Source organism: Takifugu rubripes, chromosome 21 (genome assembly GCF_901000725.2).
Source record: "Takifugu rubripes chromosome 21, fTakRub1.2, whole genome shotgun sequence".
Classification (NCBI taxonomy): Eukaryota; Metazoa; Chordata; class Actinopteri; order Tetraodontiformes; family Tetraodontidae; genus Takifugu; species Takifugu rubripes.
In genome coordinates this window covers 2,756,622-2,773,523 of record NC_042305.1, presented here as the reverse complement: position 1 = coordinate 2,773,523, position 16,902 = coordinate 2,756,622, and the positions used below count along the sequence as shown (strand labels likewise).

Genomic DNA, 16,902 nt, shown 5'->3' with positions numbered 1-16,902 from the left:
AAATGCTCAAATTTACATCCCGTTCGTGATTTTCTTTTCTTTTAATATTTTCATATTCCTCCTGTCACTTTTGGTTTTTGTGGCGCCCTTTTGGACTGAATATGCAGCCTTTTATATTCAAATGGATGACCCGTTGAGCCCACGAGATCCTCTTTATTTTCCTTTTTATTAATTGTAAGCACATGAAGCATAAATAAAGCTGTGTAACAACATCAAAGCGGCGCTGTGTGGAACGTGATCTGGGTTTTCAGGAGCTCCGTCTGCTCACCTTTGGTTATGCAAAGTGCGTCCTGAGTGGGCAGCTGATGCAAATTTCCTCCCAAAGTGAAGCCGATTCGGAGCATCGAGGCCCACGGGATTATGGGAGATCACATAAATCCCTCCGTGCCATCATTTTTAGCAGCCCACAACAAGCTCCGTGTTAAGGGTTAATAATCCACTTCCCCACCCTTCCTTCCCCCCGTGCACCTGACCTCAAATCCCTAGTGTAGCCGTGTCCATGTTCTCAGTCTGGCGAGTCTGTGTGTGTGTGTGTGTTACTCTCTGTCCCAGTTTAAAAATCTGTGCCAGCAGGAACCAGCAGTTACCATCCAGAATAGTTCCTATGGAGAGAAGAGCAGATCACATGGTGCTGTGGATCCCTCCCTCTATTAGTCTGCTGTTGAAGGGAAGGCAGGGATCACATATAAGCCAACAGGATTAGAAGGCAACAGAGGCATGGGTCTGAGGAAATCCCCCTCCAGGGCCCCAGCGTCTGACCGAGGCCTTGGTTGCTCGTTGGCTGTGCTGAGATGAACTCAGCCAGTCGGTGTCCCCATCCCTGCGTCCTGGAGACGCCTAATTCTTCACGTCGACATCCGAGCGCTGCGGCTTCAGGAAGCAGGTGGTTTCCTTCCGTACGTCGCTGGGGATCGCGGCTTCGCTTCCTGTTGGGATCACGTGTGTCGGACCTGCTTTAACATCAATATTGTATCTGCTAACATTTGCATTCCAAAGAAGGCACAGGTACCTCAATCAGGAGTTGGGTGGGGGCTTAAATAAGGTGCTTTGCAACGAGGAATTCCATCTGATTAATCAGGTCTGGCTTCAACCCCCCCCCCCCCCCATAATCAGTTAAAACCTTTGAACTTTGAACCTTTTAGCTATTCAATTCTAATGTAAACCTAGCGTTTAGCGTGATGAGGACGCGTCTATCTGCTGTATCCCGACTGTTTTATATCTGGGTGTTGGACACGCCAGCGTTGTAAAGGAAAACCAGTTGCTACCTGGTGAAATAAAGGTTAACTGAATAAATATTATGGTGACGCTCGTGGCAACAGCTTCAAAAGCTCTGCAGGAAGGTCATTAGTCATTCCCTGCAAGGCCTCAATTAAGGAGCGTTGTGTTACTCTCTCTCTCTCTCTCTCTGTGTGTGTGTCTCTCTACCAGTGCTATCTCTTTGGTCATCGTGTCTGTAGTGTCTTTTCTTATTGTGTTAACCTGCACATTAACAGGCAACAACAACCCCACCAACAACAACAGGACGCGTTGAGGTTCCTCTAACGGTAAAATCTGCACCAGACTGTCGCGTCTCTCTGGAAATGCCTTGAAAATACATCATTAGACACAGAGAGACTTTATTTTAAGACGTTTCAGAAGTCTTCTTTGCTCCTCATCACCCACTTTTCTTTCAACCCAGGAAGTGGGTGGATGAAAAGTAGACAGATTTTGTAATTGTTGGAGAAATCTTATTGGAATTCAGGAGCGCGGATCATTTTTTTCTTGTGAGGGACACTTTGAAAAGCTGTCAAGCACAGCGACTACAGGCGCTTCCCTCCCCCCTTCCCTTTACCTCTTTTTTGTAATATCCTCTAATTTTGCCCGTGCCCAGGCAAATTTGTCGCGGTGCGTGGGCCCGTTTGATTTCATTAAACAGAATATTTAAGTATAGAAATTGTTTAATCGTCTCGTGTCATTAGGAGATGGATTTCATTTTGCATACATTTGCATACTCACCCCCCCCCTCAAATTAAACCAGGCAAATATGCAAATGCGGAGGCCCGGGTTATGGTGGAGGTGTTTATTGTCATCACTTTAGGCAGAGACACAGCGCAGCGCCTCTGCGGAACAGGGGTGACAGCAACATCTGGATGCCTGGGGGTGGGGGGTGGGGGGTGTGGGGGGGGCAGGGTGTGTGTTGACGCAAAAGCTGTAGGTTTGGAGAGAAGCGGTGTGTAGCCGCCGTGTATTCACTTTCTTCTCCCAGAAATCCTTTACCCACTGCTGCTGCATCCACAGAAGATATTGTCTGATTATCCATCGTCCCACTGTTGGGCAGCGTCAGGTACCAGCTTCATCATCATCATCATCATCATCATCATCATCATCATCATCATCATCATCATCATCATCATCATCCAGCGTTGGGGAAGCCAACAGCCTAAAATCTCCAGCGAGCCAATGAAGACATAAACAGCGGCCCCGTTCTGCTGCTACTGTCCACATGGCTAAGCACTGCTGCTAATGAGACGGTAATTAGCATCCTCAGCCATGAATCCACCCCCCCCCCCCCCCCAACTACAACTGGGGTTCTTCTAATGCTGCCGTTTCAGGCACCACAGCAGAAGTGGGTCCAGGTTTGAACTGGGAGCGCCGCACTGGGGGCAGCTGGAAAACGGAGCCTCTCGTTTTATTTTCCAGTCAGGAAAATTGGTGTGACGATGAAGGTCGGTCGACTTTAGAATCAGCTTGTTTCGCCTCAACGATATGTATAAATCATTGAGTCCATTTGCTCATTTAATTAGCTGCAATCTTTATGGACTTTATTTTAAACTTCCTCTCCAGCATGGCAGCAAATTAATTTCAACTCAACCTGATTTCTTCGTCTAATTTTATCACCCGTTGACGTGTAAGCAGCTAGAGACCAGCTGCACTAAATGTTCTTGTTTAATATTTTGACGGATTTATTTAAAGTGTATGGATGGAAAAGGCTCTGTGGGGTGGAATTGTTCTTGTCTTTTCTTGTTTTTTTCTAGATGTTTAGCAGAGACTGTACATAAGCTCTTTGTTGATAACGTGCAGTGTTAATTTCCTGGATTGGGGTGACAGGTTTGGTAAATGTCCCCTGGAATGTGAGCAGTGGCCCTATGATGCCTTTTGGATCATGTATTTATTGCTACACTGGTGCTTCACCAGTGAAACACCAGTAGAACTGGTGGCTGATTTGATGGAAACACGAACCCTTGTCCAAAAATAGAGCCTAATGTCTTTCTAGAGGAATTCAGTTTGGCCCAAGTAGAGTAAAGGAGAAGAAGACACAGAGCGTTCCTTAGCTCTGATGACGTTCCGTAGAATCCAGGCAGATCCGACTTCAGAACTCCAACAAAACCGTGTTTTATTTTGCTGTATGGCGCTGTCACCCTCAAAGGAAAGTGAGTGTGAAGGATGCTGACTAACCAGTACCTTCAGGTTTATGTCTCTGCTGTACTGGGGCTGTCTGACAGGAAACCAGCGGCCTGTCGTGGCTGCAGAGATTGGCAGAGGCCTGATGATACTCAGCCCCGGTGGCAGGGGCCGGGGTAATAAATCACGGGCAGTGGCAGTCGGATAAACGGTGCTCTGTAGCTGATTAGGAGGAGAAACTATTGTGACGAGAGCGTGATGACTAGGAGGTGCTGACAACCTGTGTGAATAAGGGTCAGCGCTCGGCGGAGGCGGACCCAAACATCTCCCCGTGTCTTAATTTAACCTGAAAAGCCATTACCGCCACTTTGCTGGCTTCTTCCCGACCCTCTGCTCCTCTGTCCCTTCCTGCTCCCTGGCAGAGGAATAGTCGTTCCCCAGGACCTCCGTGGCCTTCCAGCACAAACTCTGAAATGAGTTCTCGCACCTAGAGGAAGACGTTCCTACCGGTTCCTTAAGCGTGAGCGGAAACTTCGTGAAACGTGTCATTAAAGCCCTGGAAATGCTTTAAATAGTTCCTTAAGTGCGAGCGGAAGGCTCGCAGGGGCCACGAGGTGCGCCTCTACAGAGGCGGTGTTAATTACAATCAACCTTAAATGAAACACTTTCAAAATACAACATCTTCCTGCGCGACAACGGCCGTTTGTTGACTTCTTGTCTCGGGATAATCGGTTTGACTTCATGTAAACGAGGCGGACCTGCCGGGCCAGCGGAGGGATACGAAGCAACCGTAGTGAGTCACGGCGTTAGCAGACGCCAGCACAAACACTGCTGCTGGATTAAGTGTCCTGCTGTGATCCTTGGCCGCATTATTCACCTTCAGTGAGGAGAAGCAGTCATCCCTCCTGATAACCAAAACCATCATTCACAACGGTTAAAAGCCTCCTAGAACGGCTGCTCCTGGTAAAAAAGAAAAGAACTAAACGGCTACTAACTCCTACTGGACATTCAAGTCTTACAATCAGCTACTGCAGCCCAGCAGCGTGAGGGAAAGGTTTCGTCGCATTAATTAATCGTAATAATGGGATTTAGGAAGTGTTTTCCTAATTAGCCAGACGTATAGAGAGAGAAACAGGCAGGCAAACATATAAATCACCGTTATGGTGATGGTTCAGGCCAGCACATCAAAATTCCAAACTCCTTGTGTAACATACTAAAATACTTAGCGTGTTCGGTCATTCTGGACCCACCATTTAAAGGCATAATCACTGCATAAACTCTTCTTCTCACAGGTCTCAGGAGTCAAGAGGGAGAATAATGTGCACGTACAGCTGCTTTGCTGCTTCTTTCCCCTTTATTTGCTGTAAATGGACAAAGCACATTAAGGAACATCTTAAACAAATCAAATAGAGCCCAAAACCCTTGTTTCCATTGGGCCCCTGCCAGAGGGAGCATGGCCATAAACCCTGGAATTAAAGAACCTAATACAGCGTGTTGGGGGCCAATACAGGAAACAGCAACATCACACAGAAGACGATATGTACGATACAATATGTTACGCACATATGAAGGGGACCAGTTGTGTGTTGACCCGATGGACGCGGTCCTTCTCAGGAGATCAACCAACTCTGGATGGAGCAGCAGCTCCACAAACTGAGGAATCGATGAGGCCCAGAACCAAACGGGGGACCCCGATAACATGTTCCGTAATAGAAGCCAACGCGGCGCCTCTCAAGAGGGTCCCTGAAACCTTCAAGAGCTCATCTGTGAGCGTTTGAGCTTTAATCCTGCTCTCCAGCCTGGCTGCAGGGCCCGAAGGATGCCTCCGACACCCGCCTCTCCTGCGCCAACCTATACTCAGCTAATATTCAGCACGGCCCCCGGCCCGCCCCCACCCGGCACGGAGGCTCTTATTTTTCTGCCGTCCTTTCACGGCCACATTATCAGTTTGATTTTTCACAGCGATACGTGAAGGTGTGATGTGGAGGAGGACGAGAGAAAAGGACAAACGGAGACAACGTATAGGTGGCTGGTCTCAGGGAGGCTGGTGTGAATGCAAATCGGGAGTTCCTGGACATGCATAATTCACCACAGGGGAGCGAGAAGAGGAGGTGGAGAGGAAGAAAAAGGAATCGAAAGGTGGGAGGGAGGGAGAGAGGGAAGGAAAATGAGCAGTACGTCTTAGGCAGCGTCAGCGTCTACAGTGAGGAGGTAATTAGGGAGCTGTCACTTGTTCCTGTCAGGCACCACTCCCGCTGAAACATTGTGCGTATGTGCGCGGGGGTGTGGGCGTGCGCACGCGTGTGTGCATGTATACATAAATTGTGTTGAAGGGAGCGGGGAGGGTGCAGCGCAAGTGGAATTCAAATGAGACAGAAACAGTGGAAGAAAAACAGAATAAAAAAAAAAAAACCCCGACTCACTGCGAGGGAATCGCTGTAATGGTGGATAAATATGAAGCAGGGGTACAGCTGAACCTATGGGGGGGGGGGGGGGCAGTGGTCCCCGGTCGGTGCTTCCATTTGATGACTTTAAATTGTGACAACAAAAGGACTCGTAGCCTCTTCGGGTCCTTCCTCCTCCTCACACGTGTTTTGACTGCTGCCGATTGTTGGAATTCTGGAGCGCTTCAGGAAGTCACTGACGGGATTCGATTCAGATGTGATGAATAACCTTCGGGAAGTAAGTCGGGAGACGGAGCAGCGGGAGGGACGACGGGCAGAGCTTAGCAAATCCGATACTCGGATTAGAGCCTTCGTATAAGGTAAAGTCTCGTTTTTATGCTCTTCCTGAGCAGACTTAAACTAAAATGTGGACCTTTTTTCTCGTTTAAACTGTGCGTATTTAGGGTTGGGAATGCTTATATAGGGTTGGGAATGCTTATATAACGCGCACCCCCCCCTGAGATGAGGGAGGATGCGCGGGCCTGTCTTGTGTGGGCGGAGCTTCAACGGTGACACCGGCACTCAAGCGCTCGCTGGGTGTTCCAATTAAAAGTGACCCCTGCCAGGTCTGCAACAACTCTCCTGCTATACTCAGTTCCTGCATGCACGCGCACATACGTGCACTAACAAGCACACACACACATGCGCGCCGCTGACAAACCACAAACAGCCCGGCTGATGATGATGGATGGTGTGCATAACCTGGCTGGTTATATAGACTTTAGCTAAAGAGCTGCGGCCTCCCCCAGAGGCAGGTGGCAGGCTCCTCCCACACCGGTGGCTCCTCCCACACAGGTGGCTCCTCCGCTGCACCATCACCACGTTCAGCTAAAGGATTTTTGGTCGCCGTGGGACAGCCACAGCCAACGTTTAGCACCGATCCGGATGCTGCAGTTTATCACATGATGCTAATGTAGGAGGACCCGGAGGAGCAAGACAAAAACATGCTCTTTGCAAAGGGCGCCCGCGGATGAGGGGAACAACAGAAATAACAATTTGTCAGAACTTCTGTACATTGGTTTTCTGACTCGCCAGCTGAGTGTAAACAAGACATATTGTGCAGCCGCGTCAGGGAGCGAGATGTGCCATTTTCCCAAGGCCGAGCCATTAAAGTCTCATTAGGGCACTTCAGACGTATTTGCGCGGCGAGGAGCTGCCATTAAACACATCACAAGGCCTAATAAATGCATTATTTAAAAGCTGTGCTCCAATTACTAATTGATTAGAGCGTCTCATCAATAACACAGAAGCAGAACGCTTCAAATCAAAATACACATAATTTATACATGAAAGGCTTTAAAAGGGATAACTTCTCTGTTAATCAGTCATAAATGTTTTAATCGCCCAAATTTTTGCTCATGACTAGGAAAAAAGAGCGCGGGGCTGTCAGATTTCTCCGGGCCGGGGAGGACTGGGGCTGGATCAACACAGCGCGGTTTGAAACGCACATTAAAGGCAGAAAAACAGACAACTTTCCTACTGGGAGTCTGTGGAGGCAGAATCTCTGCAGGCCGACACATGAAAGCACATCTGATTTCATAAAAAGCGAATCGCTTTTAAATGTTCTTTATTTTTCCAGTGGCATTAAAACCGTTTCCCCCCATCGGCAAATTAGCCCCGCATCTAATAGCGCGCTAATTTCATATTAATTACGCAACGTTAAAAGTGCTTCGGTGTGTCGTGTAGAATCGAGTTTGATAGTTTATTGTAGAAATATGAAGAGTGAAGCCCCGAACGTTTCGATTCGTGTGTTTGTTGCCCCGCCGAGACCTTTATGATGGTCACAAACCAGGTCCTGGATGAAGGAATACGCCTTTATTTATGAGGGTTCCACCCTCACGTCGGAGGTTCTGAGGTGCTGCTGAGTCCAGAAACCCAGCGAGAAGCCTCAGACCCTTGTAGGTCCAGATTTGGTGGCTCCAGAAGTGGAGCAGAGAGAAATCTGAGATACGTGCTGCTCATATTATAGAGGTCCGCGCTGCTTCTGATGGGAACCAAGTCCAAGGCGACACAGACGATCCTGACTCTTGCAACATCGTTTACGGAATCGTTGTTTCTGTCTTTAAAGAAAGTGTAAATTAAATATAAGAAGCTATAAATGCCATTGACTCAGAAGAAGAGGCACTTTTAAACATTTAAGGGTAAAATAGTCTGGCCGTTGTGGTCCTTCACGCAGCCAAAGCATCACATGTTGCCTCTGCTGTTAGCTTGAAGGCTCAAGTATCAGTTCTTAAAGTTCTGGATGTTTGACTGGATGAACATGTTTAATATCTGCTGGATTCTTATTTTGCTTCTGGTCCAGATCACAATCGCAGGTGGGCGAGGCATGAACCAGAAGAGCGGAGCCGCCAGTAGATCATCTACACGATGGTGAAACCCTGGACGAGCAGAAGATGCAGCAGCAGCACGTCAGCGATGGAATAAATATGCAAATCGCAGAAGAGAACGGAGGGATCTCGTGTTGACACCTCCTCTGCAGACCTCACTTTTAATTCCCTTCAACATTCACCACACAATCAACCACCAAACAGAAAATCTAAAGCATGAAACCCTCTGCACGGAGTGAGCTCCTCCGTATAAACCCTTCACCTACGCGGCGGCGAGCCACAGCTACGAGCCTCGAAACACAACACACCAGCGCCGAAGCCTACGATGAAGGTGAAGAGGAAGAGGAAACAATGGCAACTGCAGCTAAACTACATCAGTACATTCGGACCGGAACTAGGTGTTGACTTATCTTCTACTTTAAGAGGGTTAGCATAGCATTGCTGCATTAAGCTAATTCCAGCAAAGTTGGGCAATAATGAAATCGTGTCTACAGCCACTAAAATAACCGGGACTGTAATTTGATATGCAGGAGAGGTGTGGAGCGCCGCGCCTGAGATGTTTCTGCTGACGATGGTCAGGAGGAATCAGGAGGAGATGAAAGCTCGCGAGTGTATCTCCTCTGGAGACGGTGTTGTCTCCGAGAGCAGGCGGTGCCACGGGGGGTTGTCATTTTCAGATGAAGAGACAGGTCTACGTCTGCAGCGCAATCTCCCAGCAGCCACTGCGGCGCCCCCTGGAAGCTCATGCTAATCGCCAGCACTGGTGTTGCTCCCGCCTACTGACAGCTCACTGAGCTGGCTCCACATCACCAGGGAGGCACACGCACACACACACACAGGCGCAGGAACACGCACACGCGCGCAAACTCCATTCTGAGAGGAGGCACGTTGCATACACGGTGGAGAAAGAGGATGAACGTAGGATGATCTTGTCATGTCACAAACATGCACAATCTCATCTCGCTGTGTATGTGTGTGTGTGTGTGTGACACAGGCTTTAGTGTGTGTAGATGCACCCACACACACACTTGCGCACACATTTCATGCTGACACTAATGTGTGATAGTACTTTAAATATAGGCATATCGTTTATCTGCTAATGAGCAGAGAGAGATGAGCCTGTTGAATATGGTAATTTGCTGCTATATTAGCCTTCTGAGGATAGCTTAGAAAGAGTTGGGGTGTGTGTGTGTGTGTGTGTGTGTGTGTGTGTGTGTGTGTGTTGTAGCGTTATGAGTCTCTGTGTTCAGTCTGCTCCTACTTTAGAAGCATTCTCTAGCTTAGCCCAGGTTTACCTCAGGACATTAACTCATCGGAAGAAAACATTGCAACTCTTTCTTGTTTTTCCTGTCAACGCTCATCGGGGGAGTTTATGGAGCCGCTGACGGTGCAGGTGGCACTTTTAGGAGCTGGGACAATATTAGTTGCTGGTGGTTCACGTGCTCCATAGAACGCTGTGAAGGTTAATTATAGGAGAGGCGGTGAAAAGATTCACTCGGTTCTCGTAAATATGAGCTTCTCTTAAGGGGAAACAGCGAGTGTGTTCTTCACAATTCTAAATGATTAACAATATCAATTTAAAATAAGGACGCTCATTTGTCCTGCTGGTTTAATAGATTCCCATCATCAGAGGAGTGTGATCACAAAGCACATAAAACCCAGGACACCGTCACAGGATGTGACATCATCAATAATCTTGCTTTCTTATTCCTAAAGTTCCTCTGACGAGCAACGAGCAGACGAATTAAACCAATAAACTGGGGGTTTTACTGTACTGTACAGAGCAGCCTAGACACACTGACAAGTCTGTCCCGCAGGACGGCGAGGTCGCCGGCCGAGGACGGTCCGGCGGCGTCCTTGTCCGACGCCGCCGGCAGCTCGTACGGATGAGAAGTGACAGAGGTCGGGAAGTGAGAGGGTGTCTGTCATATCTGGCTGTGCCTTTGACCTCCTGCTCCCATAATCAGGGCTAAGGACTCTGCTTTGTCACTCCCGGGTCAGGTGACAGCGCGGCGGCCCCGGCCGGGGACGAGCGGGCGGCGCAAGGACAGCGAGACGCCAGCGAACCCCCTCCTGTTTATCCCACCCGTCTCCCGCCTCTAACAGACCTTCGACAGGACCCAACCCCACCGAGATCTAAATTCTACGCCCCGAATCCGCCGCTGGAGTTTCGCTGGCTGTTGAAACATCCTGGCGATAAAGTGCCACAACAATAAACCAATATGACCTGTAGCTGAATGGCTTTACCGGGGGAGATTAAGCCATAAAACAGCAGCCCGCGCCAATAAACGCCGCCGTTACTGCCTGAGATATTCAAGTGAGTGAGAGATTATTCCCCTGCTCCTCAGAGGCCCCGGCGCTAGCGCGCACGGCGCTGGCGCGCACGGCGCTGGCGGATTACACACATAAAGGTTGTGGATATATTAGAGGAGGATGATAGTTCCCCTAACTACTGTAACTAATGAAGGAAATTAGAGCCATGATGGACTGATTCTCGCTGTGGCAATAATCATCAAGATGAGAGGAGCATGTAGGAGGGGATTTTATTGTTAAAAAAAAAGGGAAATACGCAGGGAAAAAGTTGATCCTCTTGCATTAACTGGAGGATGTGAGTTTTTATAAGCCTCTTTGAACATAAACTGAAACAAACAAACTTGACTCGGGGAGGCGCGGCGCGGCGCAGTCGAGCAAAATCCGTTTTGTAATTAAGTAAATCTGCATATCGGTATTAGCCGCCATTAGCATAGCGCATTAATGCTGATTGTCCAAATACACATCCCCTTTGCTGAGTGATCAGAGGCAGAATAATCAAAATAGGCCTTAAAGCCTTTAAATCCTAATTCGCATATATATGCTAATTAATGTGGATTAATAAATAATTTATGTAAATTACGCATCTCCTTTTGGGACCGACTATTGTTTGTTTTAGGTAAACGTAGGCATCAGCAGCGCTAAGTGCCATTTCCCGCCGTTTTCGCCTCCTTTTGTCCCCTCCGCTGCCCCCGTTTGTCTTCTTCGCCTCCCCGCGTTCTTGCCTTTTCTTCGGCGGCGATTTTATCTCCCACGCCGCCCGGCGCTCTGATCCCAGCGGCGGATCCCTCCAGCATTTCAATCAGGCGCTAAAAATAACCCTCTTTTCTTTTATTCACGCCGGCTTTGCGGCGACGCAGCCGCTCGGCGCGGGCAGACGAGAGGTCAATCCATTATCTCACCAGCAGCCGTACAAGCTGCCGTCTGACTCCTCAATGCCAAAACCTCCCTCGTATATCACACTTTTACCATTTCCCCCGTCCGTCAGCGGCAGAAAATCTCCATAAAAGTGTTTTCGCGATGACACCTCCTTGGGAAACTAAAATAATAAAATGAGCGCCATCCCCCTTTTTACCCGGCCGAATTATTTCTCCTCGTTAGGTGGGACGGGAGCGGTAAAAGTTTTGACACGCATTACTTTAAGGCCGGCGTGTTTTAATTTCCATATGGCCGCAGCACTTCGGTCTCCATCAGCAATAATGTGATTCTTCCACTGAGAAGATGAGGGATCAATAACCTCTCAGGCCCGCGCGTTAAGCAGAAACGGCGAGAAAAATCAGAGCGTCCGCCTCATCTGCGCTGATCTATGTGGTGGCGAGATGGCGTAGATCATCATGAAATAGTTGGAAATGGACAATTTATGTGTGGACGAGTCGGCTCCTGCGTGCTTTGCCGCGCACTCCCCACGGGCCATTGTCAGACCAGCGCCATTAGCACGTTCGGCGGGTGACATTAACCTTTCCACACCGGCTCACCGATATCTCATCCCAGGCCGAGTCGTGCTGGCCGGCGCTTTGGAACGCGGCTCGTTTATGAGATTGGCCATCTGAAACATGTATGGATTAGAAAAATGATCATTGGTAAAGTCCATCATCGGCTGCGTTTTCTGACAATTGCTTTGAGTTACGGCCCCCGCCGCCGCCGCCGCCCGCCTCTCTCCAGGGACCCCCGAGCGTCCGTCTCGGAGGCGCGGGGCGTTCTCGGCCGGCGTTGCCTTCGAGAGCGCGTCGCTCCTCGCGTCTGGGTCAGGAGCTCAGAGGACGAGATGGCCACTCAGAGCAACAATCAGGAGAAAGTATTGATCCGGGAGCATTTGGCCGCCGCCGCCTCATTACTGCTGGCTGCAGCGCCCACGCTAAAATATTGCACATAAATTTCAAAGCCCGGCTTCCTGGGAAATTAGATCTCCCCACCCCCCCACCCCCACACACACACACGATGATTTAAATACACTTTATTTTAAATTAAAACACCTGCACCAAGCCACAAAATGTAATTTTTTGAAATTACAGAAACAGATGCCAACTATTTTATGATGGTGTCTTTGTATCTGCGCCACCCTCAGATCTTCTGGGGGGGTTGTCTGGTCTCGATAGAACCTTCCAGGCCCTCTGAGACGGCCCTGCAGGTGCTGCCCTGCAGCTTCTTCCACGTATTCTCTTCAACACCACTTGAATGACCGTGAGCGGACTAGCTTAAATGCTAAAAAGCTCCTTCTGCGTCTCCTGCTGAAGGTGTGTGTGGACGCCCGCTCGCCGGCGTGTTTGTGTGTGTGTCGGGAGGTTGATTGTTGTGCTGGTGGTGGCGGTGATTGTGCTCGTGGCTGCAGGGCTCCTAATGAAGGTGCGCGTAATAAAATCAGTGCACCAGGTTCCTCGTCTGCGCGCCGCCTCCCTCAAACTCCGTCTGATTGAAAATGGAACAGCTGTGATGATTTAATTTACATGTTAATAACCAACAGGCCTCCAGAAAATCGTCCAATAAATGCCTTTTTATTACCGCCTGTATCTTCTGTGACGCAGGGGAGCGAGGGAGGCAGGGAGGGAGGGAGGCAGGGAGGGGGGGAGGGGTGCAAAAAGAGCGGCGTATGGGGGAGAAAAGGCGACAGTAATTAATTGTTTTAAGTGATTCTATTAAAACAAAAATTATCTGCTGGAGATGTGTGAGGAATGAACATGGGCTGGTTGGCAATGGCTGGCATGTGTGGGTGGGGGGGGGGGGGGGGTGCTGTGTGTGTGTGATGGTGGTGTGTGTGTGTGTGATGGTGGTGTGTGTGTGTGTGAGATGGTGGTGTGATGACGAGCCACACAAAAATGGGAATTTCTCATCAAACTTTTCCCGACTTTTAGCCTGGATCCCCGCCTCGTCCACGCCGGTCGGACGCCGTCGCGTTGCCGCGGCGACGGCGGCATTAATTTGGCGCCTAATAGAAATTCGGGATTTATTGAAGTCGCGGCTCTTGTTTGCTTGTTGTCCTGTGTGATTTAAACCACCCCCCCCCCCCCCTAGCTCAGGGAACTGAGAATTCCGTCCCGACCCCCAGGAACAGAAGAGGGTTGAACTGTGGCTCCCTGCACACATCTTCTCCATCCCTTTTTATTCCCTCTGTCCTTTCTCCGCCACCTTCTCCTCAATCCTCTCCTCCCCCATCCCGGTCCTCAGAGAGGTGGCCTGACCACCGTGGCCATTCATGTCATTGTCAGCAGAGCCACATGGTCGCGTCTCCCTGCTCCTCCTGGGACCTGGGGGGGGGGACAGGGCCCTTTCTGGGTGGGAACAGTAATTAGAGAATAGAAGCAAAACATATAAAGAGAAAGAACAAAAGGCAAATGAACAAAAGGAATAAGAGATTAGACAGGGAGGGGGAGAAGAAGCAGACTGGAGGTCCGTGGAAGTCATTAGGGAATCTTCCCAGGCAGCGTGCGGCGCTCCATAAGAGCTCAGTCGTGGGATCTATTAATGATCCAAATAGCTTAAAGCCATTGTACCACCACTCACGTAGTGCTGCAGGGGAAGATCTGTGCACGGAGGGGTTGCATCACTCCTCCTCACAGAGGAACTCGGAATTCCATCCCACTGTCACGAGCATCCTCTTTGATCACCGGGTGTTCAGTTTATTGACTTGGCTCACTGCTGCTGTGTGACATTAGAGAACACAGGTTGGCTGGGGTCTCCCCCCGCCCCCCCGAGAATCCACGCAGTTAGATCTGTACCGCGTTTGCTGCCCTAAGGCCTCGTCACGCCAAGACGGAACGCCCGACCCACGAACAGCACCTAGAGCTGTTTACCGTCTGCTCCTCAAAGCAAAGAGATCCGGCTGTGACATCGCAGAAAGGCAGCAAGAACCGAATTTATGCTCATGGGGGATTGTTCTGTGTGCGTTAAAAACACACCCTCCTGCTACGTTGTGCTAGCAGCCGGGACGGAGACGGCGAAGGAGGGAGCGGACTCGGACAGAGAGATCATGTGAACGTGTCACACATTCCAACGGGGATCGGAGGAAAGTTCTGGGGGTGTTTCCCAGAAAGACCCAAGTTTGGAGAGGTAAGAGGTCACTGTAGCCGGACAATGATGCCAGCTCAGCGTCTATTGACAGGGAGGGGCCAGGGGCATTGTGGGAAGGGCGCAGAGTGGCTCTTACTGCCAGTCATGGTTGGGGAGGATTTGCATGAGCTGCCAATCACCCCAGGAAGGAATGTAGGGGGGTCAGCGGGGTCAGGCAGGCGGAGCTGAGCCCGAGAGTGAGCACAACAAGCTCTGACGCAGGGATGATGGACTTGTGTGTGTGTGTGTGTGTGGGGGGATGGGGGGGGGGCTCAAGCTGCCTGGAGGCCTGTAATTCAAATGAAAATGAAAGTAAATTGAAATTGTTACTTCATTAGTTGTTAAGAGTTCCCTTTTAAATAAAGCAGCAACATTTATGAGTCAGATTCAGAAAGACTATAACAAAATTTACACACACACACACACACACACACACACAATGAGTGTGTTTGTATGAATCGATAATATGGGGCCTGGAACACAGCGTCATTGTGTGACCGGTCCCCCAAACTGGCTGAAATCTTCCTCTTTGACCCCCGAGGCTACGTCAACTCTGGCAGCCATTTCAAAGTCTGCCTGCCGACTGGAGCCGGGCCGACGGCCGAGGGCTCGCTAGAACCAGCAGCCTCTCGCTCTGACCGCCAGCATTTCTGCGAAATGAAAGCAGGAAGAAAGCAAATTGTTTGTGCCGTGAGCCCTGACAGGAGGCAATAGCAGCGCGGTATTAGCTAAGGATAAAAGTAATGGGATTTGTAGTGGTGAGGCAGTGAGTGTGTCGTAAGATGCTGTTGACGGGTGATAGGGGCGAACCGCCACCTTTAAAAGCTGATTAGTATCTATGGGAGTGCTGGAAACGAGTGTGTGTGTGTGTGACAGTGTGTGTGTGGGGGGGCAGCCTCTCCCTACCTTTGACAGTCGAGCGCATCTCTATTATTGGACGATTTTCTTATTGGTGCTGGGCTTCCGAAAGAGTCTTAATCGGTCAATAAGACCTCAACACTTTTGAGGAAGTGTGCTAAAAACACACGCATGAAAACCTCTGTGTTTGCACGCTAGCCTGACACACACACACACACACACACACCCGTACATGTTTTGCACATGTTTTGCAACCCCTGTCATCATCATCTTCATAAGGTTTTTGGTTGCCTTAAATCTCTGTGTTTTATGCTCTTTTTTTGTCTCTTGTCCTTTTGCTGTCCTCTGTCCTCACCCAAGAGGAGGTGCTTGCATAGAATGGCTCCTCTTTTCTACCTATTCAATCACATTTTTCCCTCCAGATCGTAAATGAAACTGAACATTTTTAAAAACATTCCAGTCATCTGTTGAAGACAGACTTCAGGGTTCAAATAAATTATTTGATATGTTTTTGCAAGTCTGCTTTTTTACATGTTGATGTCTCTCTTGATCCAGTTTGGTTGGTTTTCATGGAATTCCAATGTCAACATGCGTGAGGCCACCAGAGGTGATTTGGGTCCTGAGAAGGACGGGGGGTCACGGCAAGGTCACAGGTAAAAACAAGATCTTTCTGCTTCATCCTTGAAGTTTGAGCAGTAAAAAAACCCAAAGAATCACGTCCATCAGAAGGTTTTCCTTTGTCTGAGGGCCTGAAAACGCAAACAGGTGCAACACAAATGTCTCAGATATTCATTCTAATCACCACTAAAACCTGGGAGGGAGCGGATGTTAAGGTGGGGGTGCAGGCACCACGCGGAGCACCGGGTGGAACACCATGAAACCTCAATCTTTGTCTTGCTGAACCCCAAAAACACAGATTAGACGAAGGGACCTTGAGAGTTGCTGCTGAAGCCGACTGGATCGGGAAGATTCAGGCTCTTTTCATTCTTTAATATTTTCCTTTCCAGCTTTGGTCGAGACAGAAGTTGTATTTTCTGGTTGCTGACTGATGTTTGAACTGAAAATAACACAAAGCCACATTTTAGGTTTTAGTATATTTTCCGTGTTGAAAATTTGGACCTGCTAATTGCAACTAAATGCCTAAAAAACTGTGCAAACGAGCTATTTTTGCTCAGAGAAAAGAGTAAATGTGGAATCCTAATTGTTTCAGACCAGCAAGTTTGATTTAAAATCTTGCAAACGATAAAACCCAACACACACAAAAACAAGGCTCATTTTGGTTTTGGGGTTATTAGCCATCGTTGCTCCTTGGCTTTGGGCTAACTGTAATTTTGCCCTCGGAGGGGTTTAATGACCATATGAGCGCCTGATTCCCATCTTGTCTTGGTCCTCACGCGTCCGCTGGGTTCTCACCGCTAACAGCGCCGCGGCCCCTTCTGCCACGGCCGTAAACGGGTTCTGGGGAGGAAGAGCTGCTGAAATAAGGCGATGCTGCGTTGACGGACCTCTCAGCCGACCGAGGTGGAGCGGCAGGGAAA

The 16,902-nt window shown here is 49.2% G+C and overlaps 1 long non-coding RNA gene across 1 annotated transcript; it reads left to right on the top strand.

The window, feature by feature from the left end:
• Positions 1 to 5,888: 5,888 nt before the first annotated feature.
• LOC115247591 (uncharacterized) lies at positions 5,889 to 9,940 on the top strand. Its single transcript, XR_003886638.1, has 3 exons — positions 5,889 to 6,145; positions 8,128 to 8,550; positions 8,683 to 9,940. It is a non-coding gene; the product is annotated as an uncharacterized lncRNA (long non-coding RNA).
• The last annotated feature ends 6,962 nt before the right edge of the window (positions 9,941 to 16,902 follow it).